Genomic DNA, 12,072 nt, shown 5'->3' with positions numbered 1-12,072 from the left:
AATTTTACAGTTTTTGCCACTCTCCTGAGGTGCTGTGGGTATCCGAATCCTGAGATTTACAATGTATTTCTCCTTGTACGTCCCAACGATGCTGTATATCAATTTGAAAAGAACTGGAAAGCTAGTTATCAAGAAGTTTAAAATGTTCATATACATGTATTTGTTATCGCACAACGTAAGTGTCACGACGACGGACGCAGAATAGCAATAGGTCAGTTGAGTGACACAGGTGACCTAAAATTAATATTGAGAGGTGCACACAGTTATTGATTATTAGGGGAAAGTGGATTGAAAACATGAGTGAATTCAACAGATGAATCATTGGTCATTTGCGAGAGTTGAAAAAAATTAAGAAATGAATCACTACCATGATTTGCAAGAGTTGAATAAGGCAAGGCATGGAATATTAATTAACAAGATTTGCAGAAATTGAATAATTCAAGAGTTAACATACTTCATGATTTACAAGAAATGAACAATTAATGTGGGAGTTGACACAATCTGATTTGCAATTAAGAGATTCAAGAAATGACAATACGCCAGTTTCGAGATACGAGCTCTTCTGTGTAGGAGGTGCATTTAGTGGAACTTTGAATGCCTAAGTAGAACAATGGCTCCACAGTCAGTGAGGAAGACAGTGTATTAAAAGCGGCTTCTGTTTAAATACTAGTATTCGAATGTGGGAAATACAAAATACTATCGAAAGAAATGTTTACTGAAGTGAAAACATAAAAACAATGTCATATTTGCAAATAATATCCAATGATACTTACGACCAACGAAATAACGTGATATAATAAGAATTCCATATATTTAATTACTCCCTAAATACTTACCACTTACTTAGTTTGTGTATCAGCTGAATTAGGGTGATCAAACAGCGTAAGATAAACTTATTGAGCAGATTCTCTTACGTAGTGATGTATATTTGTCCCACTCCCGTATGTAAACAATATTGTTTCACGCCTTACTATGAAAGGTGAAGATAACGAACAGTGATCAATCTCATAACTCCTATAAGGAATACAAAATAGATAGTTGGGCAAACACGGACCCCTGGACACACCAAAGGTGGGATCAGGTTCCTAGGATGAGTAAGCATCCCCTGTCGACAGGTCACACCTGCTGTGAGCCCTATATCCTGATCAGGTAAACAGAGTTATCCGTAGTCTAAATCAGTGTGACAAGAACGGTTTAACAATCGGTATGAAGTACGTCAGACAGCATTTGACCCAATGATAGGTGGTATTGACGAACTAGATCGTTATAACAACCATAGAATATGCGAAATATTGAATTTAATCGAGACTTACTGTTGAATATCCTGTATCATCAACTTGTTTATCAGTAGCTTGCCTCGATTTAAAAACTGACCATAAGCAGAACAAGCTCTTGTATATCGAATCAGTTGGGAAATATAAACACCATATGCAGGTGATAATGGAATATTACTACATATATATGGGAAGTGGACGATGGAGAAGCTGAAATCATCCCGTTTGTCATACAGTTGAGTTATCAGTTTGCCGTTAATATCTTTTTTCAATAAAATATGTATTATGAAGCAGAAGTGGACGACTCTGTGGTGTTTTTTTTTTATTTCGAGCTCACAGGGATATATCGAATCGACATATGATATATCTAAATGTCGAATTGAAGGACACAGCAAGATATTTTTAGGTAAACTCAGGTGACCTATTGCAATTGGTTTTTCCTCCGTCGTGCGTTAACAATTGAACATTTTTAACTTCTTAATAACTACCAGTCCAATTCTTTTCAAATTTGGTATCAAGCATCAATGGGACAGGGGGGGCATAAATTGTAAATTTCAGGACTCTAGCACCCCTGGGGCCCTAGGAGCGGGGCAAAAACTACCTAAAATTGACCAATTTTCAAAAACCTTCTTCTCAAGAACCACACACATGTAAGAAAAACAATGCATAGTGATGTAGAACAGGACGGCCTCTACCACAATTGTAAATTTCATGATCCCCGGGGTAGGGGCCAAACTTGTGATATAGTGTTTATGTGGAAAACACTTAAATTACATCTTCTTTAATACTATTGATACTAAATTGAAAGTAAATAGATGTTTAGGAAGAACAGGTATTCCTTTAACAAAATTGTAAATTTGATTATTCCAGGGGTAGGGGTTTTGGTACCAGGGTGGGGCCAAAATGGTCAGTTATTAAATCTGTGAACAATAGACATTTTTAACTTTTTGATAACTATCATTCCAATTCTTTTCAAATTTGGTATGAAACATATTTGGAACAAAGGGAACATAAATCGTAAATTTTAGAATTCCTGCACCCCTGGGGCCTTTGGAGCAGGGTAAAAACTGCCCCAAAATTGACCACTTTTCAAAAATCTTCTTCTCAATGACCACACACATGTAAGAAAAACTAAATAAATGCATAGTGATGTGGAGCAGGAAGGCCCCTTCCAAAATTGTAAATTTCATGCTCCCCGGGGTAGGGGTTCTTACCCCAAGGCGGGGTCAAACTTGTTATATAGTGTTCATGTGTAAAACACTTAAATAACATTTTCTTTAGTGCTTTTGATACTAAATTGAAACTAAATGGATAGAGCAGTTACTCTTTTACCGAAATTGTAAATTTTATTTTCCCTAGAGTAAGAGTTTTGACCCCAGGGTGGGGGCAAACTTAGTATATATATATTATTTATGTGTAAGTTTGCTGATATTGTATAAAATTTAAATGCATACTTAGAAATAGCAGAAAAGGATGTACAAAAATGGTGAATTACACAACCCAGGGTTATGACTTTAGGATGAGCCCAAATTAGTCATATATTTTGATGTTTTAATGTTAATACACCTATTATTTAAAGCCTTTCATCAGACTGAGTGTATGCACTTTTGAGGGCAGTGAAGTTTTAAGAACACACCTTGTTTTATACTGTTGTTGAACATTAGAATTTAACTTAGATATTCAAAACAGGAACTTTTCTAGATTTCATAGCCCATGAAAGTAGTGATACTTTTTCACTAGTATCCAGGTGATCGATAAGACCTGTGGGCCTCTTGTTTCTTCTCACGTAGAAGTTTTTGAATAAATTCTGCTTCATAGGAATATAAAAACAGGTCAGCTGACAAAGGGGCACAATTCGTGCCCATGGGACCAACATACTGTTGGAAGATCTGATTACCAAAGACCACGAAGATATTGTCAATGAGGAACTCTAGCATATTTTTCATTTCAACTTCAGAGTACTTGTGCGTGGAATCAGAGTGGTATTTAACAAAGTATTATTTTTTATGACTGATTACTAGCCTAGATATGAATATTTCCTTTTTTCATTTAGTATGAAGAATGTATGATAAATCAACTAATCTATTAAATCAATGCAGCTTCTTTACTCACAAGGATAGGGAAATTGTACTTATGGTTATGAAAAGATACAGTAGTAGGCTTGACATCAAATAATTATGATCAGTTTTTCAATGGATGTCATGCAATGTATTGTTAATTTTCAATAAAAAGGGGTAACGTGTATCAAACTTGAATATACATTAATTATTTCATTTACAAGGCGCCGATATATTTAATCCTTGTAAACGTTAAAAATAGGGATTTTGTTCAATATGGGGATTATAACATAAAACTAAGAATATTGTATATATGATTTGTTTTTCATTTTGTTGTGTGATCTTCGTAAAAGTGCAAAACATTTCCATTGTTGTTCTTTTAAACACCCTTATTTCATTGGAAGAGGCTATGTTAGAAGCCTAGGGAATGGGTCCGGACACCACCACCACCACCCCCAACTTGGTAGAAAATAAGTATACTTACCTATTCTTATGCACTTCCAGATCTAAGATACTAGCATGTGATAATAACTACTCCAGAAAAAGATTGTATATCCACATGCACTTAGCTTTAAGTCAACTGCCATATTGTTTAAAATTGTAAAACACCCCTTCCCCAAAATATTTAATATTATTCCTTTCATGTGCTACAGCATGTGAATTCACTATAGATCTTGCATATAGGCCTAAATTATATTTTTCATCACAAAATAGCTAACTAGCTCATTTCAATCGTTTCACTACTCAAGACTGTCACTGCATAATACACTGGGTCTAATTAATTCAGTTGTATTCTAAAAGTATATTAATTGAATAAATTAACCAATAGTGAAAAAAAAAATATATCTGAATATAAATAACCTGTATTAGTTGCTATTCACCGTAATAAAAAGAAAAAATGCAAATATAGGAAGGGTCATTAAATTTTGAGATAATGTAAACAATACTGTTTTTACCTCCTGAATCTGAAGAGTTATCAGGGGAGGTAATTTGACAGTAAAATTGGCAATATATCACGGGAATAAACTGTTTTTATGGATAAACTTGTAACTTGCCAACAGATTTTTTTCTTGATAATTGTAGAACAAATGCAATATTATATGTAAAATAAGTTAGTACACCTTGACATGGTTGTATATTTTTTTAAACGTCTATGAAATTCACTGCTTTTTGAAAGCAAAATTAGCCCCAGAAAACCAATATAATTATCAAGGGGTGAAATGAATTTCAATTGCCAATGTTGATTTACATAAATCAGTGTATGTTTGAATAAAAAATTCAATCAAAAGTGTTTCACGATCACCAGTAATAAATATGTGTTTGCATAAAGAGAAATACTAGAGTTACACTTAAATACATAACATGCTGTCTAAAAGGCACGTGGTGTCCATGGTAACAATGTGAAAAATGAATTTTGGGTTGAATTTTTTTATTTGAGTATGCATTATGAACATTTTGTATGAGTTTCATCAAAATTCATTTTTGTCATTTTCCTCATTTTTTACAAAATGTTTGATGCTTACTGATTTTGACTCGTAAATACTTATCTAGAGGACCTTTTACATGGTATTGATATAAATATAACTTTTGTTGGTCGAGAATAATTATCCTTGTCGTATTACAAAAAATTTTTACATGAGTGTTGTTCATGTAACAAGCGATATTTTTACAGTCGACTATATGTCACTATCGTTTTAGATAAAAACATTAAGAAAATTGAAAATCCGAATTACATGTTATAATGATCACACGAATACGGAACTTTCGGGATATGCCGGAACGACCAATTATATTTGACGTTTATACACCACGGTCACGTGATAATAGCCAATTGTAGGGCAAAGTTGACATCGATACATATGGTGTTTCGCTAACAGACGGTCCGTAAAGAGCTATGCGCAGTCCCACGATGACGATCCAAGTCATTATTGGTGCTTAGTACCTGGGTGTAAATTAGATGAAAGGGAAAAGGCGCATTTAGACGCGTACCATTGGATGCAAGGCGTGAAGTTTTACCGATATCCTCAAGATATTCCCTAAATTTATTTCCCGCGCCGACTCGCATAATTTAATCAATTGTATTTTCCTATAAAATGGTTGTAGTGATTCCTTTCTTTCAAAGATAGCATTTAAATGCAGGAAATTGATAGCAATTGAAATAGTCCATGTTTGTTTACTTAGTTGTTATTGTAATCCGGAAGTGACATGCCCTATAAAAGTCAGAGTGGATCCGTATCTCGAAAGTCCCGTATTACTAAAAAGGTTATTATACAGTTTTATACTTCTTTATATAATATATGTACTAAAAAAAGGTAACACAAACCTTAATTTATTATTTGTCGCGCATATATGTAATCTTAGTATCAAATGTGTGTGATGCGGATTTTTTTTCCGGAATTAAATATTAGATTTTAAAATTTCATCATGTGCACAGGGAAAGCGATTGATGAAAGACCCTTTTTAATATTATTAATCAAAGTATTCCTTTTAACACGCACAGATATCAACCATCGCCTTGTATGTGTACATATCAAAATATTTAAGGAATGACTTTAATTCTGGGGCAAGTTATACGAGTATAACCTGGTTTGGGTCAGTTTACGCTTTATAATCCGCGAAGCGGATTATAAAAAAGCGTAAACTGACCCAAACCAGGTTATACTTGTATAACTTGCCCCAGAATTAAAGTCATTCCTTATAATTTAATGCAAGAGACAAAGATGCTAACCTTCGTTTATCAAAATGTACATACACTCGGAAAAATACAAGTCAACCAAGCCGCGCAATGATTTACTTAGCAACAGCGACACGAAGCGTCTAGATCTAGCTGCGAAGCCAAAGGTCGCCATCTTTAATCTTAGTTCTACGGAGCCTAGCCATTTATCAAAATATTGTATCGAAAGTGAAGTTTATCATGATAGAAAATATGTGTAGACTATCCATGTAATGAGTATTTCGCTGCCCTTTAGAGATAGAGATCGACTTTGAAGTCGCTCATCTCCGACAGATTGAGAAAATACGGGAAATTGCATTGTTTAGGCCTACCCAAAATAAATCTTCAAATATCAGAAAATGCAATAATTTACGGCTTTCAACTCTGTGAAAACTTCTACAAAATGAAAACTTACCCTTGTATGCAATATTAAGGTTTGTATAAAAATGAGCATTTGTTGTAAGTAGTTTTTCTATACCGTTGGAGATTTCGTAGACTCGAGCTCGATTGCTCATTTTGAGGCAAATGAAAATATACAGTTAACGCGCCTAATCTCCACAGTAAATCGAAATAAATACTTGTACATAATGTTATCGCTAATAGTAAATCCGACACAAGAAAATATGTAAGCAAGTAACAAATATAGCATCCACATGTCAATGTGTCTGACGTCATGTGATAAAATGTGACGTATGAATTTTTGCTTGCTTTGTTGAAAGACGGATCAAGGAATGAAACAACGCACCCCCCTTCTTTTCCCCCAGTGAGAAATGTATTTCAAAATGAACAGGGTAATGCTTACTTGGAAAATCATTAATTCGAATATAATATATTTGTTTTAATCTATCAATAGTATTATTCGACCATACATACAGAGAAAGATGTTTAACAAAAGTGATTTGCGTACAAGTAGGCCTAGATGCTAATATTGACAACGAGAAAACAACATGTGTATCAAACCGAAGTATCTTATTGTGCACGTTGACTTTCTATTCCATAGAAGTTTAGAGAGAGAAAAAAAAAATAGTTCTGACATCTGGTTGTCAAGGGGGTGTGTCCCCATACCAAACCAGCTGACCAAACCAGGTTATACAAAAATAACCTGTGTTCCTCAATTGGAATTTGACCAATCAGAGACAAGGATACAATAAGAATTAAATTATTGACAAATGTAATAATTTTTATTAAAATTTTGAAGTTTTCGTTACAAAATAGCGATCCGGGTAAAATCGGGAGTGTATTATTCTACTATGTGACGTTTTGGCGCCATTTCGTTTGAATATTTAAAGAGTGTTTTGTCCCCAAAGGATTTCGATAGGTAAAAGTGTATCATCTACTTTATTTTTCTTGATTTTACTAGGCCAAAATATGCTGAGCGTACCTTCTCCTTTATTAATTGATTGATTGACTGAATATTGTTTAACGTCCTTCTCAAGAATATTTCACTCATATGGAGACGTCACCATTGCCGGTGAAGGGCTTCAAAATTTAGGCCCATGCTCGGTGTTTACATGTACGGGACACACTGAATTGTGATACAACTGCATGCTAAATGCCATGCACATTGTTAAAGATGAAAAAAGGTTGGAACATATACAAGGCTATGTATGATTGGATGAGAAGCATTCTTCATAACGTTCTCAAAACCCCTGTCATGCTATTATGTAATTTTATATATCCGGTCTATGTTAAGTGATTGTGCTTGACATCATATGCGATATTTGAATGTGATTGACCGCCAAGAAACGATTTAAATATCATGATTATTTCTCTATGTTTTTTAAAACCACGTCCTCCAGTATAGCACTATCTACAGGAACGGTAAATGTCATTTGACGATGGTTAACATTATCATGAACATTATTATTCTTCCTGAATTTTTAGTGCGATAAAGATGGCAGAGAGAGAGAGAGAGAGAGAGAGAGAGAGAGAGAGAGAGTACATGGTGGCATATTTATTTATAGTGAATTATTTTTATGCCCCCCTTTGAAAAAGAGGGGGCATATTGTTTTGCAACTGTCGGTCGGTCGGTCTGTAGACCACATGTTGTCCGCTCAATATCTTGAGAACCATTCACTTGATGATAATGATATTTCATATGTGGGTTGGTTATGAGTGGAAGATGACCCCTATTGTTTTTCAGGTCAAAAGGTCAAGGGTAAATATACTCTGGACATAGGAATATAATGTCCGCTCAATATCTCGAGAACCCTTTGCTTGAAAGACATCAAACTTGGCACACTGGTACATCCTAAGGAGTAGATAACCCCTATTGATTTTGAGGCCATATGGTCAAAGGTCAAGGGTCAAACTGGGCATAGGAATATACTGACCATTCAATGTCTAGAGAACCCTTTGCTTGACAGACATCAAACTTGGTACACCAGTACATCTTCAGGAGAAGTTGACCCCTATTGATTTTGAGGTCACATGGTCAAAGGTCAAGGGTCAAACTGGACATAGGAATATACTGTCCGTTCAATATCTTGAGAAACCTTTGCTTGACAGACATCAAACTTGGTACACTAGTATGTCTTCAAGAGAAGATGACCCCTATTGATTTTGAGGTCACGTGGACAAAGGTCAAGGGTCACACTGGACATAGGAATATATTGTCCGTTCAATATCTTGAGAATCCTTTGCCTGACAGACATCAAACTTGTTACACTGGTACGTCTTCAGGAGAAGTTGACCCCTATTGATTTTGAGGTCACATGGTCAAAGGTCAAGGGTCAAACTGGAAATAGGAATATACTGTCCGTTCAATATCTTGAGAAACCTTTGCTTGACAGACGTCAAACTTGTACACCAGTATGTCTTCAGAAGAAGATGACCCTTATTGATTTTGAGGTCACATGGTCAAAGGTCAAGGGTCAAACTGGACATAGGAATATAATGTCTGCTCAATATCTTGAGAACCCTTTTCTTGACAGACATCAAACTTAGTACACTGGTAGATCTGCAGGAGAAGATGACTCTTATTGATTTTGAGGTCACATTGTCAAAGGTCAAGGGTCAAACTAGACGTGGGAATATACTGTCTGCTCAGTATCTTGAGAACCCTCTTCTTGACAAACATCAAACTTGGTACACTTATACATCTTCAGTAGAAGATGACCCCTATATATTTTGAGGTCACATGGGCAAAGGTCAAGGGTCACACTGGACATAGGAATATATTGTCCGTTCAATATCTTGAGAACCCTTTGCCTGACAGACATCAAACTTGTTACACTGGTACGTCTTCAGGAGAAGATGACCCCTAATGATTTTGAGGTCATATGTGCAAGGGTCAAACTGGACATAGAAATATACTGTCCATTCAATATCTTGAGAACCCTTTGCTTGACAGACATCAAACTTAGTACACTGGTACATCTTCAGGAGAAGATGATCCCTATTGATTTTGAGGTCACATGTTTAAAGGTCAAGGGTCAACCTGGACATTAGAGTATACTGTCTGCTCAATATCTTCAGAACCCTTTGCTTGACAGACATCAAAGTTTAAATAGTACACTGGTGTATATCCAAGAGAAGATGACCCCTATTGATTTTGAGGTCACATGGTCAAAGGTCAAGGATCAAACTGGACATAGTAATATACTGTCCACTCAATATCTTGATAACCCTTTTACTTGACAGACATCAAACTTAGTACACTGGTACATCTTCAGGAGAGGATGACCCATATTGATTTTGACGTCAAAAGTCAATAGTTGAACTGGACATAGTAATATATTGTCTCCTATATTTTAAGAATTATTTGCTTGATTGACACATACCAAACTTGGTACACTGGTACAGCATAAGGAGTAGATGACCCCTATTGAATTTTAGGTCACATGGTCAATTCACTCTTGACATAGGAAGATATTGTCTGCTCAATATTTTGAATTGATGATAATACTATCAATTAAATGAGGTGTGTGTATAACCCTTTTCAATTTTGCACCATGGGGGGGGGGATATGTGTTTTACAAACATCTCTTGTTTTTGTCAGAGTTATCTTCCCTTGTAGAAATATAGAAAAATTTAAATATTTTCATAATTTGTAGGGTGACATTTACTTTTCTTTGCATATTTAGAAAGACCATGGTAATAGGAATGTTTTTTTATAATTGACTTTATATGTCAGAAATGTGTTTTTCTCATAGGGATTAATGTTAATCTCTATAACAAATATTTCTTATCTGTTTTGTCAATTTTGAAATTGCAAAATAACACTGTGTATGTTAATTATCTTTCACTATGATACCCATATGTATTACATAACAATTAATTATTGGGCGAAATATGGGGATTTTCTGGATCGAATACCTTAAGCAAACTTTTTGTGTGCGGAGGGCACTGTTTGTCAATTGCTTCTTAGACCCATTTTCTACCTGAGCAGAAAAAATACATGCAAAAATACAACTACTAATACTATACTAAAGGTTCAGCTGTTTCTATGCAAAGATTCATTTCCATCCTAATACAATATACACTATTATTCTATTATTTTGAATTTTACAGATGGAAAGAACTCAGCACAGGTGTGAATATAAAGGATACGACAAAGTTTATCAACAAAAGGGGAAACGGACTTTGTATATGAAAATTCAACATAGCTTTATTGACATCGGTCACTTACTTGTTTTGCTTTTGTTGTTTTTGTTTGGTATTTAACATTAAAGAGAGATTACTTGAGCATGGTTTCTGGTTATACCTACTTCCGTTCAGATTATTGGCATTTTACAATGCAAGGTGAAGATAAGGAACAGTGATCAATCTCATAACTCCTATAAGCAATACAAAATTGATAGTTGGACATACACGGACCCCTGAACACACCAGAGGTGGGATCAGGTGCCTAGGAGGAATAAGCATCCCTGTTGACCGGTCACACCCGCCGTGAGCCCTATATCCTGATCAGGTAAACGGAGTTATCCGCAGTCAAAATCAGTGTGCCAAGAACGGCTTAACAATCGGTATGAAACACGTCAGATAGCATTTGACCCAATGCGAGGTTGTATTGACGAACTAGATCGTTATAACGACCCTAGAATTTGCGAAATGCTGACTTCAATCGAGACTGTTGAAACCCCTGTACCATCAACTTGTTTGTCGGGAGCTTACCTCGATTTTTACAATCTGAGAGTTGTCCCTTCTTGAAGAATTTCGCTTTGCATGCACGGATGTTTCGAGTGATGCTTGTGTCAACATAATGTTTTAAGGACTGTTATTTCTTTGCATGGGAAAATCCGGTATCAAATTGCAGGTACCTTCATTAATAGCAGTTTAGAGAGAATGTATACATAATGATTTAACATTATATGCTCGAGTTTTATAGTGAAGTTTGTACATGTATCATATACATTCATTGTACATGTATCATATACATTTACTTGATGAATGTAAAAATCATTAATGTGTATCATGCAATATTTGACGTTTTAAGGTCAGTATGATGCGTTCGCTACCTGAAAAATATAATATTCATAGCGACCGAAGGATAATGTGCATGTTGTACTTTGGGGGTAACTAAAATTGTTTAATTATTTGATTGAATGATTAAAAAAAATCCATGAACCTAGACATGCACCTGGTCCGCCATCTTTATATACAGCTAGACTGCAGCAACTAGTCGAAAGTGACCATAATCAAAGATGTGAGAGTCTGTTTATCATTAAAACATCGAAAACCAACATTAAATCTTACCATACACTGTACTTGATCCGTTTTGCCGATGATGAAGAAATCAAATATTAAATTCACCTCAAATGTATGTGCAGGTGAACATTATGTTTAATTTTCCTAGATTGTTGAATCTCAGTGAATCACAAAGTATGCAATCATTGGATCATACAACAACAATGTAAATCACTATACTTCCTGTTACCTTTGTACACTTTGAATACTTGCTTTTTTCGCATAGTACAGTGCTATCTATAAACATGTATTATATTAGTAACGCTATTTCTTGTGTGTGTTTTTACTTTTTGCCTTGTCAAAACTTTTCATTTAAAGTAAAGCAAAGCAAATGCAGAAA

Source organism: Ostrea edulis, chromosome 6, assembly GCF_947568905.1.
Source record: "Ostrea edulis chromosome 6, xbOstEdul1.1, whole genome shotgun sequence".
Lineage (NCBI taxonomy): Eukaryota > Metazoa > Mollusca > Bivalvia > Ostreida > Ostreidae > Ostrea > Ostrea edulis.
Note: the sequence above shows the minus strand (reverse complement) of the source record.